The sequence below is a fragment of the Trichechus manatus genome, unplaced genomic scaffold (assembly GCF_000243295.1).
Source record: "Trichechus manatus latirostris isolate Lorelei unplaced genomic scaffold, TriManLat1.0 scaffold00094, whole genome shotgun sequence".
Classification (NCBI taxonomy): Eukaryota; Metazoa; Chordata; class Mammalia; order Sirenia; family Trichechidae; genus Trichechus; species Trichechus manatus.
This window is the reverse complement of record NW_004444030.1, coordinates 914010-926340: the sequence shown is the minus strand read 5'-3', so window position 1 is coordinate 926340 and position 12331 is coordinate 914010. Positions and strand designations below refer to the sequence as shown.

The following is a 12331-nucleotide window of genomic DNA, read 5'->3' as shown; positions in this document are numbered from 1 at the left end:
ACAGTTGTATAATATCTAACAACACCCTTTGAACCTGCACTTGTTTCAGTTTGCCTCATTATTAATAACTGATTTTTCATTTGACTGAGAATTTTCTTCTCAACTAAATTAAAAGCTATGTGAGGGCAAAATGTTGGCATCTCGTTTTATTCCCCTAACATCTATTTTTTTTTTTAAACAGTTTATTGTGTTTTAGGTGAAAATTTACACCACAGCAAATTAGTTTCCCATTCAACAATCCACAGATTTTTCCATGACATTGGTTGCTATCCCCACAATGTGTCAGCACTCTTGCCATTTCCATTCTGCCTTCCCTGTTTCCATCCCTCCAGTTTCCCTGCCCCTCCTTGCCTTCTCATCTTTTCTTCTGGGCAAATGTTGCCCGTTTGGTCTTGTAGAGTTGCTTGTTCTAAGGAGCACATTCCTCACAGGTGTTATTGTTTATTTTATAGTCCAATCTATTAGTTGACTGAAAGGTGACCTCTTGGAGTGGCTTCAGTTCCAGGTTACAAGGGTGTCTTAGACAATAGTCTTGGGGTTTATCCAGTCTCTGTCAGTCGAGTAAGTCTGGTATTTTTTATGAATTTGAGTTTTGTTTTACATTTTTCTCCCATTCTAGCCAGAACCTTCTATTGTGTCCCTGATCAGAGTGATTAGTAGTGGTGGCCGGGCACCATCTAGTTCAGATCTCAGGCTAGAGGAGGTTGTGTTTCGTGTGGGCCATTAGTCTTATGGACTAACTGCTTCCTTGAGTCTTTGGTTTCCTTCACTCTCCTTTGCTCCAGACAGGAAGAGACCAACAGTTGTATCTTAGATGGCCACTTGCAAGTTTTTAGGACCCCAGCAACTCTCACAAAACTAGATGTACAACATTATCTTTATGAACTATGTTATGCCAGTTGATCTAGATGTCCCCTGAGACTATGGTCCTTAGACTTCAAGCCCACTAACTCAGCCCACGAGATGTTTAAGTATGTCTAAGAAGTTTCCAGAATTGTGAGCCCTATGTGCTGTGTTATATATCTGAATATGTATATACAAACATGCACCCACAAATGCCCATAACTATACCTATATATACACACATATGTACTCCCATCTATCCTAAAGTACAATGCTGTCAGTGATAATACTCATACACTTACAAGGAAGACCAGTTAAGACGACTATTATTCAAATCTATGCACTAACCACTATTGGCATAGATGAAGAAATTGAAGAGTTTTACCAACTTCTACAGTCTGAAATTGATCAAATATGCAATCAAGATGCATTGATAATTACTGATGATTAGAATGTGAAAGTTGGAGACAAAGAAGGATTGGCAGTTGGAAAATACAGCCTTGGTGAAAGAAACAATGCTGGAGATAGCATGATAGAATTTTACAAGACCAATGACTTATTCATTGGAAATACTTTTTAATCAACATAAATGGTGACTACACACTTGGACCTCCCCAGGTAGAATACACAGAAATCAAATCAACTAAATCTGTGGAGAGAGATGACAGAGAAGCTCGATGTCATCAGTCAGAAAAAAGACCAGGGGCCAACTGCGGAATAGACCATCAATTACTCATAAGAAAGTTGAAGTTGAAGCTGAAGAAAATTAAACCACCTCCACCAGAGCCAAGGTATGGCATTGATTGTATCCCACCTGAATTTTAAGACCATCTCAAGAATAGATTTGATGCATTGAACACTAATGTCCGAAGACCAGACGAATTGTGGAATGACAACAAGGACATCATACATGAAGAAAGAAAAAGTCATTAAAAAGACCAGAGAGAAACAGAAGACCAAAATAGATGTCAGAAGAGATTCTGAAACTTGCTGTTGAATGTAGATTAGCTAAGGTGAATGAAAGAAATGATGAAGTTAAAGAGCTGAACAGAACACTTCAAAGGGCAGCTCGAGAAGAAAAAATATGGTAATGAAATGTGCAACGACCTGGAGTTAAAAAACCAAAAGGAAAGAACAGTCTCAGCTTTTCTCAAGCTGAAAAAACTGAAGAAAAATATTCAAGCCTTGAGTTTCAATACTGAAGGATTCTATGGGCAAAATAATGAATGACGTAGGAAGCATCAAAAGAAGATGGACGGAATATACAGAGATACTGCTGCAAAAAGATTTGGTCGACGTTCAAACATTTCTGGAGGTAGCATATAATCAAGAACTGATGGCAATGAAGGAAGAAATACAAATTGCACTGAAGGCATTGGCAAAAAACAGGGCTCCAGGAATTGACAGAATACCAATTGAGATGTTTCAACAAATGGATGCAACACTGGAAGCGCTCACTTGTCTATGTGAAGAAATTTGGAAGACAGCTATCTGGCCAACCAACTGGAAGAAATCCATGTTTGTGCCCATTCCAAAGAAAGATGATTCAACAGAATGCTGAAATTATCAAACAGTATCATTAATATCACACACAAGTAGAATTTTGCTGAAGATAATTCAAAAATGGTTGCAGTAGTACATCTACAGGGAACTGCCAGAAATTCAAGCCAATTTCAGAAGAGGAGGTGGAACGAGGGATATCATTGCTGATATCACATGGATCTTGGCTGAAAGCAGAGAATACCAGAAAGATGTTTACCTGTGTTTTATTGACTACGCAAAGGCATTCAACTGTGTGGATTGTAACAAATTATGGATAACATTTTGAAGATTGGAAATTCCAGAAAACTTAATTGTGCTCATGAGGAACCTCTACATAGACCAAGAGGCACTTGTTGGAACAGAACAAGGGGATTCTGTGTGGTTTAAAATCAGGAAGGGTGTGCATCGGGGTTGTATCCTTTCACCACACTTATGCAGTCTGTATGCTGAGCAAATAATCCAAGAAAAGACTATATGAAGAAGAAGGCGGCATGAGGATTGGAGGAAGACTCATTAACAACCTGCATTATGCAGACTACACAACTTTGCTTGCTGAAAGTGAAGAAGACTTGAAGCACTTACTGATGAAGATCAAAGACTACAGCCTTCAGTATGGATTACACCTCAACATAATGACCAAACCAGTTGCTTTCCAATGGAATCCGACTCATAGCAACCCTACAGGACAGAGTAGAACTGCCCCAAAAGAACTCCAAGGAGTGGCTGGTGGATTCAAACTGCCAACCTTTTGGCTAGCAGCCAGACTCTTAACCACTGTGCCACCTTATGTAACCACTCACAAATTTTTGGTTGTTATTCCTGTTGTTGCAGAATTGTATATGTTATAGCATTTACCATAATTGTCCCTTATTCTTGTGTACTTCCCAGTGTCTTCATCTACTTGATCAAGTTATGCTGACTTCTCCCATATTGTGTATTGTCTTTTCCTCCACCAGAATTAACAAATGTCTATTATCTAATGAGTAATTACCCCTCCCTCCTGCTCCCATCTCTGGTAACCATCAAAGAATGTTGTTTTCTGTATGTAAACCTATTCTTGACTTTTAATAAAAGTGGTATGATACAATATTATTCCTTTTGTGATTGACTTATTTCACTCAGCATAGTGTCCTCCAGATTCATCCATGTTATACAATATTTCACGGACTCATTGTTACTGCAATGGCGGGTCTAAGCTGCCTGCCGCAGAAGCTGATACTGAGACAGGGGTGAGGTGAGCAGCAAGAGTGTTTTACTGTATATTGATATATGGGAGGCAAAGGGAATGAGGTCCTCCAAAATCTGCCCCTCCCTCTGGAGGCAGATCAGAGGATTTTATTGGGACAGGGTCGGGGTCTGAAGAATCTGTGGAATGTTAGTTCCCCTTTGAGGTGGGCACAATGACCTCATTCCAGATATGTTGGCCTTCTGAAGCTGTCCTGGTTTTGGCCACGAGATGATTTTTCCTTGTTGAGCACTTGTCGTTCTACCTCTCAAAGAGGAACTTAGGTTAAATGTAAACTTTTAAACCATGGGAAAGCAAGAGGGAAGAGAGGAGGAAAGTAAATCAAAATCATGGAAGCATGCAAAAGTGAACTATGCAAGCTAGGCATTAACAATACCATTGTACTGCTGGCAATAAACAATAAATGTGAAATTCCCATGCAGCCCCTTTCATCATTATTATTCTTTATCATTGTGTAGTATTCCATTGTATGTATGTTCCACATTTTATTTATCCATTCATCTGGTGACAGACACTTAGATTGTTTCCATCTTTTTGCTATTATGAATAATGCTGCAATAAACATGGGTGTGTCCCTTAAGATCTTCTTAAAGTAGACACTTAAAAATATTAGTTGGCTAATAAATAGTTTAATTATGTCTTGGTGGCAGGGACATGTCTATACAGTTGTCCTGAAACACTGCCACTGAAAAAACAGATCTTCATTTTGTCCTGAAATTTAAGAAGAGCAACAATCAGGAATTGCCTCCTTCAATTAACCATATTACAAGAGGAAAAAGAAGAAAACAAATGAGCGCACACAGCACAAATGCACTTTTGATATATGAAAACATATGAATATTGTAATTTCTGTATTTCTGAAGAATATGGTTTTCTGATTAATCTGTATACTTGAATTTTAACGAAAGGATGCCAACATGATACTCTATTACAGATAAAAAAAAAATCAGTGTTAATGGCATATTCTATCTTTGAAAGTACAGCAAACCCATCATCTTCTGACTGGAAAAGAGAAATAGGCAGAAACTGAGTTGATTAGGAGATAAAGTTCAGTGCTAACATGACTCATGATTCTAGTCATGTAGCGAGGACAGTGGAGACACAGAGGGAAATGGAGATATTATGAGTTAGATAAAAGGGAATAAGAAAATAGAGCCTTTCACCTATATGTCACTGGTTCACAGTGTCACTGAGTAAATCTGAAGACCATGGACTCTGCTTTGAATTCAGCTTGAGTTCTAAACTTGACAGCATATTAATAATTTGCAAATGGCTGAGGAAACTATTTCCTGATGTGATTTTTATTGGCACTTCCTGGATTAGTTCACTAATTGTTGAGGTGGCATGGTGAAATCACTAACTGAATATGACATTTCTATAAAATGCTATTAAAAATATTGCAGTGCCTATTGCCAGGTGAATTGGATGTGCATTTCTTACTATGACAAATGATAAATTTAAAGGTAATAAAAAAATAATTTTGTCAACTGATTCAAAATGCTTAAGGCAGGATCATTTTACTGACAAAGTAAGATAAATAAGTGTTTGGAAAGAACTCCTTCAGGTATCCTCTATGATTTTAAGTATGAATCAGTACTTAAACGTGTTCTAATAGAAAATGCTTCCTGGGAGTATATTTGCAGGCAAATGTGTCTTAATCTGAGGGAGAGAAAAATATTTGCCTTTCCGAAAGTATCTCCTTTATTACTTGCCGATTTGTCTGAAATTATATTATTAGAGTCATTCTTTGGATTAGGATATTGGTTCCAGAAGTCTCCCCTGAAAAGACAACTATGTTGTCTTAAAGCATGTGCTTTATGCCCTTACCTAAGTATGTAATTTTGGATTTGGAAGAAAAAATCCAGCTTCCAATAAGCACCTACTATAGCTCAGGCCCTGGATTGTGCAAACATTTAATGTGCTTGGCTGTTAACCAAAAGGTTGACAGTTTGAGTCTACCCAGAGGCACCTTGGAAGAAAGACTCATCTATCTACTTCTGAAAAATAAGCCACTGAAAACCCATTGGACCAAAGTTCTACTCTGACACACATGGGGTCACCATGAGTCAGAATCGACTCGATGGCAGCTGGTTTATAGGTCAGGCCCAGTGCTTGACATTTTGAAGCATAAGAAAGTGTACGCTGAGAAGCAGAGCTGTGTCTTCCTCATCCCCAAGATTTTGTGCCAGCTTGCTATCATGTAGATAGTGAGCAAGAAATAGTCATTGAATGAGGCATTTTATTTAACCTCACAACAACCATAAACCAAAAACCAAAACCTGTTGCTGTCGAGTTGATTCTGACTCATAGCGAACCTATAGAACAGAGTAGAACTGCCCCATGGGGTTTCCAAGCAGCAGCTGGTATATTCGAACTGCCGACTTTTTGGTAGCAGCCAAGCTCTTACCCACTGTGTCACCAGGGCTACATACAGCAACCATAATAGGGAGGAATTTTTATCTCTTTGAACATCCTCAATTTGGGAGTTTATATAACTTGTCTAACTCATAAGTTGTTAGAGCCAGGATTAAACAAGGTCTATCTAATTCTGGAATACACATGCTTTCCATACCACCATGGTGCCTCTACATGGGAAAGGCTGTCAAGTGATAATCTGTCTTATTTCCCCCACTTTGGTAGTGTGGAAATTATTGGCCAGAAGTGTTAAATGACTTGCCCAAGGCATGGCCCAAGCCGCAAGATGGTTTACAAAAGCAGCCGATTGAGGTAAAATCTCTTCTTACTGTGAGCAGCCATCTAAAGTGTAGGTTTTTTACATCATGGCTTCATAGATCTTTATTTCTGGAATAAACCTAATAGATTATTGACCCCAGTGGTTCTTAACGTCCCTCCCTTTCCTTCATCCAATCCATTAGGAATCCACCTCCAAAAGTGTTCATCTAATGTTCAACCATTTCTCATTATATCCAATGCTACTATACTAATCTAATGGTTCTCTTAGAACACTGTTTTAGGTTCCTAAGTCGTCTCCTTGACTCTCTTCCCTTCTCCAAGTCCCCAGGTTTCTTCATCTAGCAGCAGAAAAAATAGGTTAAAAATGTAAATAAGGTCATGCCACTTCCCTGTTCAAAATTCCCTAATGGCTTCCCTATCATGATCTGCAATGGTCCTACATGATCTGGCCCCTGATTACTTCTTGCACCTCACTATTGTCCCCTTGCTTCTCCTCTCTAGCCATTCCACTTTTCTTGCATTTCAAAAACCTGCCAAATGTGTTCCTTCCTCAGGAATTTTCTCTCGTTTTCCCCCTTTGTGGACTGTCCTTTGCCCAGACTTTCACATGGTTCATTCCCAGTTCCTTCAAGCCTTTGCTTAAATGTCACCTCCTGAGAGCAGCCTAACCTGACTACTATATCTCAGTTGCCCTATCCATCCCCATTTTCATACTCTACCTTGTTTTATTTCTCTTCAGAGCTCATCTCCACCTAAACTTAAGATAAATATATATTCATTGATTTGTCATATTATCTTTTAAATTCCCATTGTAATATGATGTCCCATGAGAACAGTGACTTCATCTGTCTGGTTTACTGTTGTACCATCAGGGCCTAGTATAGTACCTGGCACATGATAGGTAATGGATAAATATTTGTTGAATGAATGAATACCATTTGGGGAGAAGACTTAGCAAGAACACTAGAATAAGGGTGCTTCTTTGGTCACACTCATGAGATAAAATATAAAGTTAATAGAAACGTGTTAGGCAAAAGAAAATAAATAGAGACAGAAATAATGCCCAATTTCTTTTTGCAAACTATAAAACTGGGCCCTATAGGTGTCCACTAATTCGCCAGAATCATGTCAATGGTAGAGCCAAGGAGAGACTCCAAATTCCCAATGTTTTTTCCACTAGTTTATGAAGTGTTTAAACAGCCTCAGACATGAAAATTGAATTAAAATGTCACTGGGATAATCTCTAGTTAGAACACAATGCAGCTTTTAAATGTTTTCTGAATGTGGAATTTTGGGATTGATTATGGATGTTAGCAGAGAGGACAGCAGTATCTGTGGATAGGAAGGATCATCCGGTAACAGTCTGCACCTCCCTCTTTTCTAGCAACTCACTTCTGGGGGCACTTATTCCCTCCATCCCCATGTAAAAATACTTTCATCCTAATTCTTAAATAGTCTTACAGAGGCAGGAATTGTACGTAGTATCAAGCATGAGCGTTTAATATTAAATCAATCCTCTGGATCCTTTGAATGGTCATGGCTGACCATTCAAAGTTATTACCTGAGTCCTGGCGTGATTAGACTCCCAACTGGTATGGTATATTACTCTCTAGGAAAAAGAAAACTCAAAACCAACCCGTTGCTGTCAAGTCTGTTCTGACTCATAGTGACCCTATAGGACAGAGTAGAACTGCCCCATAGGGTTTCCAAGGAGTGGCTGGTGGATTTGAACTGCTTCCTTTTTGGTTAGCAGCTGAGCTCTTAACCACTGCCCTACCAGGGCTCCCTAGGGAAAAGGGAAGCACATAAATTTAAAATGGATGCTATCCAGTAACGATAGGTGTGTTTTTAAGAAAATATTGCGTACGGTAAAATGGTATGTTGGTAACATTTTGTGGAACCATTTACCAGGTAACTTTGGTGAGGCTAATGTGTGTGTAATATTTGCCTGTGGACATTTAAAGAGGGAGTTCCTAGAGCACTGATGAACATTAAAAGACCTTTGGATTTCTTCCTTCGGTCTGTAAAGTTTTGGACTGTGAGGGATTATTTAGAAAAGAAACTAACACTAACTGATCCCTAGCTCTTCTGCCAGAATGTTTTTGTTTACAAGAGAAATATAATGATCTCTCTCATTGACAAGTAAGTGTTGATAGTGATCATCTAGAAAAGGGGATCAGAGCCACCTCTGTGATGGGAAGGATGCAGCCTATCTGACCAAGTCCAGCCGGGGAAAAGAGGTAGAGTGTGTAAAGCAAACTGACACAGGGCTCCAGTTTGTGGAACACTGAGCTTCAAGATAAAAACACAGAGCCCAACCACACAATACTCCCCTTACCTTTTGGTGAATATAGGAAGCAATGCATTGCTCTTTTATTTCAATTTTAAGAAAGTGGCCTTGAGGGAAAAAAACGAAGATATTTGTCAAATCATTCTGTGCAGTTCTTTTTGGTGTTTGAGTGAAATACTTGCTTTTTAAAGGATTTTTAAAGGACATTGAAGAGTTCATGCACAATTTTCCAGCATGGTTTCCACATTTTCATTGGTTGATATTGTTTTAATATGAATCTTTTTTCGACCCATATGGGTGTCAGAACTTTGAAATTATTTTATATATTTATAGTTTATTTTCCACCAGCAGTTTACCTGAAGTGAAGATTGACAATATAATATTGTCTCATGTTCAATTCTTTCAGTTAAGTACTCGACTATAGTTGAAAGGTGGACAGTTTGAACCCATCCAGAGGCACCTTGGAAGACAGACTTGGCAATCTGCTTCAGCCTTGAAAACCTTCTGGAGCATTTAGACTCTGTGCACATGGGGTCACCATGACTCCAAATAGACTGTGTGACATCTAACAACAACAACACAGGTTATTTTCCACCAGCAATGTATCATGTAGCAAAGAAAGACTGACAATGTATTATTGTTTCATGTTCAGTTCTTTCTTTGCCTTATAATAAAGAATAAAGCTGAAAATAATAACAATAACAGCAAATCTTTATCAGGGTCTTAAGTACCAGGTTAATCACTTTACTTGCATTCTTTTATTAATCTTCACAGAAACTGGTAAAGTAGTTGGTACATGGTAAACATTTAATAAATTTTTTTGGAATAAATAAATAAATTGCACAGAAGACAGAAGTATGCCTTGAAGAGATACATAACTTTTTTCAAGGTCACAGAATTAGCAAATAGCAGAAGTGGACTTGAACCCAAGTCTCTGTGACTCCAGAGTATATACTTTTAATCACTATATTATGCTATGAAATCTATAAATTAACACCTAGACTGAAAAAAGGTATTTAATAAGTGGAGTAGAATCCTATAGAGGAGCCCTGGTGGTGGAGTGGTTAAAGCGATCAACTGCTAACCTAAAGGTTGGCGGTTCAAAACCACTAGAGGCTCCGTGGGAGAAAGATGTGACAGTCTGATTCCGTAGAGATTTACAGCCTTGGAAATCCTATGGGGTCACTATGAGTCAGAATTGACTTGATGGCAGTGGGTTTGGTTTTTGGTTTGGGAATCATATAGTCTAAGATTTCCATACAAACTAAACAGTTACCATATCTTTAACTATAGTTCTCATTCATCAATCTTAAAGCTTTATTTTAAATATAATTTGGAATCACACTCCATAGTGGCCTTATTACTGCACATTTAAGAGGTGAAAATTAAATATTATACATTTTCATTGTAATGCTATCATTGGCTGCTGGACTCAGTCCATATGTTTAATTCTTTTCCCTCCGCAAATCTCACTGAAATGATAATAAAGGGGCATGGAAGATAATACATTTATAAACTTACTAGACTGGTGGGGTGAAAGTTGGTGAACAGTACACCGGAGATTTTCATACATTTCTGGAATATGGAAGGTGATAACAGAATATGGATGCTTAAACCTGAGTGGAGCTCAGAGCATGCATGGAAGATCAGTGACTAAGAAGTTGGAAGTCCTTCCTCAAAACAGAACACCAGGGGCTTCTAGGCTCTGAATAAGCACACATGGAAAGCTCAGAGCTATCAGGGAGATATTCTCCAAAAAAACCTGAGCAATGTATTTGGAATGACCAAGGGCTTCTGTGTGGGAACTGGTATCCTAGAATAGACAGACATATATCTACTGTTGAATCCGTTGGTGGCACAAATGGTTAAGTATTCGGTTACTAACCAAAAGGTTGGAGGTCTGAGTCACCCAGAAGCACCTGGGAAGAAAGGCCTGGCAGTCTACTTCTGAAAAATCAGACACTGAAAACCTTACGGATCACATTTCTACTCAGAAACACCTGAGGCTGCGATGAGTCAGAATCGACTTGACAGCAACTGGATCCCAGAGTCAACTTCTACTAAAATTTAGCAGACTCCTCACCCGCACATCCAAAATAAATCCTACCTGCTTACATGCCTGGCCTGGGTGCAAAGAGCTGGCAGTCACCTCATTCAGGAGAATGGGGAGAGGAGCCTTCAAGGGAAGGAGAAATACAGGTAACTGTAGAAAATCTATAAAATCTACCAGTACCAAATTACTTTGAATCCTTCTCCAAAAATAAACGCACAACCAGCCCCGCGCTCCCGCCCCCTCGCTCGCTCCTTCGTGCCGTCTCTCATGAATATTGAGCAGCCCGTGTTGTACTTCCCGAGCTCCATTGCGGAAGTTGAAGCTCGCCATATTGTGCTGCGGACCCGGCAGCTGTTCTGGTTTGTACTCCAGTCTCACTCGGGCTGCGGTCAGCGGAGCCCCCGGCTAGGGCAGGAGCTGCAATGCCTCAGGCTGTGCAGGTGAATGGAACTCACCCGTTAAGCAAAACATGGGAACTTTGTATGAATTATAGAGAACACCTCAGGAGGCAGTAACGGATGGTTTGGAAATCGTGGTTTCACTGGAAGTCTACACAGTGAACTGATGTGCCCAATTTGTTTGGCTATATTGAAGAACATCATGACTACAAAGGAGTGTTTACATCGTTTTTGTGCAGACTGCATTATCACAGCCCTCAGAAGTGGCAAAAAAGAATGTCCTACCTGTCAGAAGAAGCTAGTTTCCAAAAAGATCACTAAGGCCAGACCCAAACTTTGAGGCCCTCCTCAGCAAAATTTATCCAAGTCGTGATGAGTATGAAGCTCACCAAGAAAGGGTATTAGCCAGGATCAACAAGCACCAACAATCAGCAAGCACTCAGTCACAGCATTGAGGAAAGACCGAAGATACAGGCCGTGAACAGACTACAGCGAGGTCCAGATTGAAAATGGTAGTTGAGCAGAAGATAAGGGTGACAGTTCACACTGTAGTAGTGCATCCACACATAGCAATCAGGAAGCAGGACCTAGTAACAAATAGACCAAAACATCTGATGATTCTGGGCTTGAGCTTGATAATAACAAAGCAGCAGTGCCAACTGATCCCAGTCATGGATGGTGCTAGGGAAATCGAGTTAGCATTCAGGTCTCATCCCACACTTATGGAAAAAGACGACAGTGCACAGACAAGATACAAAGACTTTAGGTAATGCCACCGTTGATCACTTATCCAAGTATCTGGCTATGAGGCTAGCTTTAGAAGAACTTCAGAGCAAAGGAGAATCAAACCAGATAAACCTTGATACAGCTAGTGAGAAGCAGTATGCCATCTTCATAGCAACAGCCAATGGCCAGTTCACTGTATTAAACGGCTCTTTTTCTTTGGAATTGGTCAGTGAGAAATACTAAAAAGTGAACAAACCCATGGAACTTTATTATGTACCCACAAAAGAGCACAAATGAGCTTTTCCTAAAAACATTTCTGAGAATGAACTTTTTAATAGCCTTGTTCTTTAATATTAAAGATGTACCATCTCTACTTTTATAGACAATCTCGGATATGCTGTTCAATTTTCTTTCTGAGCCAGACTGGGTTACACTATTAGAATCTTTCCCCCTCAATTTAAGATTTCCTTTTTGAAAGGGACTGCAATTATTCAGTGCTTTTTCTTTCTTTTAAAAAATCTTTGTAAGTTGTGTTTTTT

The 12331-nt window shown here is 39.3% G+C and overlaps 1 pseudogene; it reads left to right on the top strand.

Moving 5' to 3' along the window:
* Window positions 1–11090: 11090 nt before the first annotated feature.
* On the top strand, window positions 11091–12089 carry LOC101359562 (E3 ubiquitin-protein ligase RING2 pseudogene; annotated as a pseudogene).
* Window positions 12090–12331: the final 242 nt, after the last annotated feature.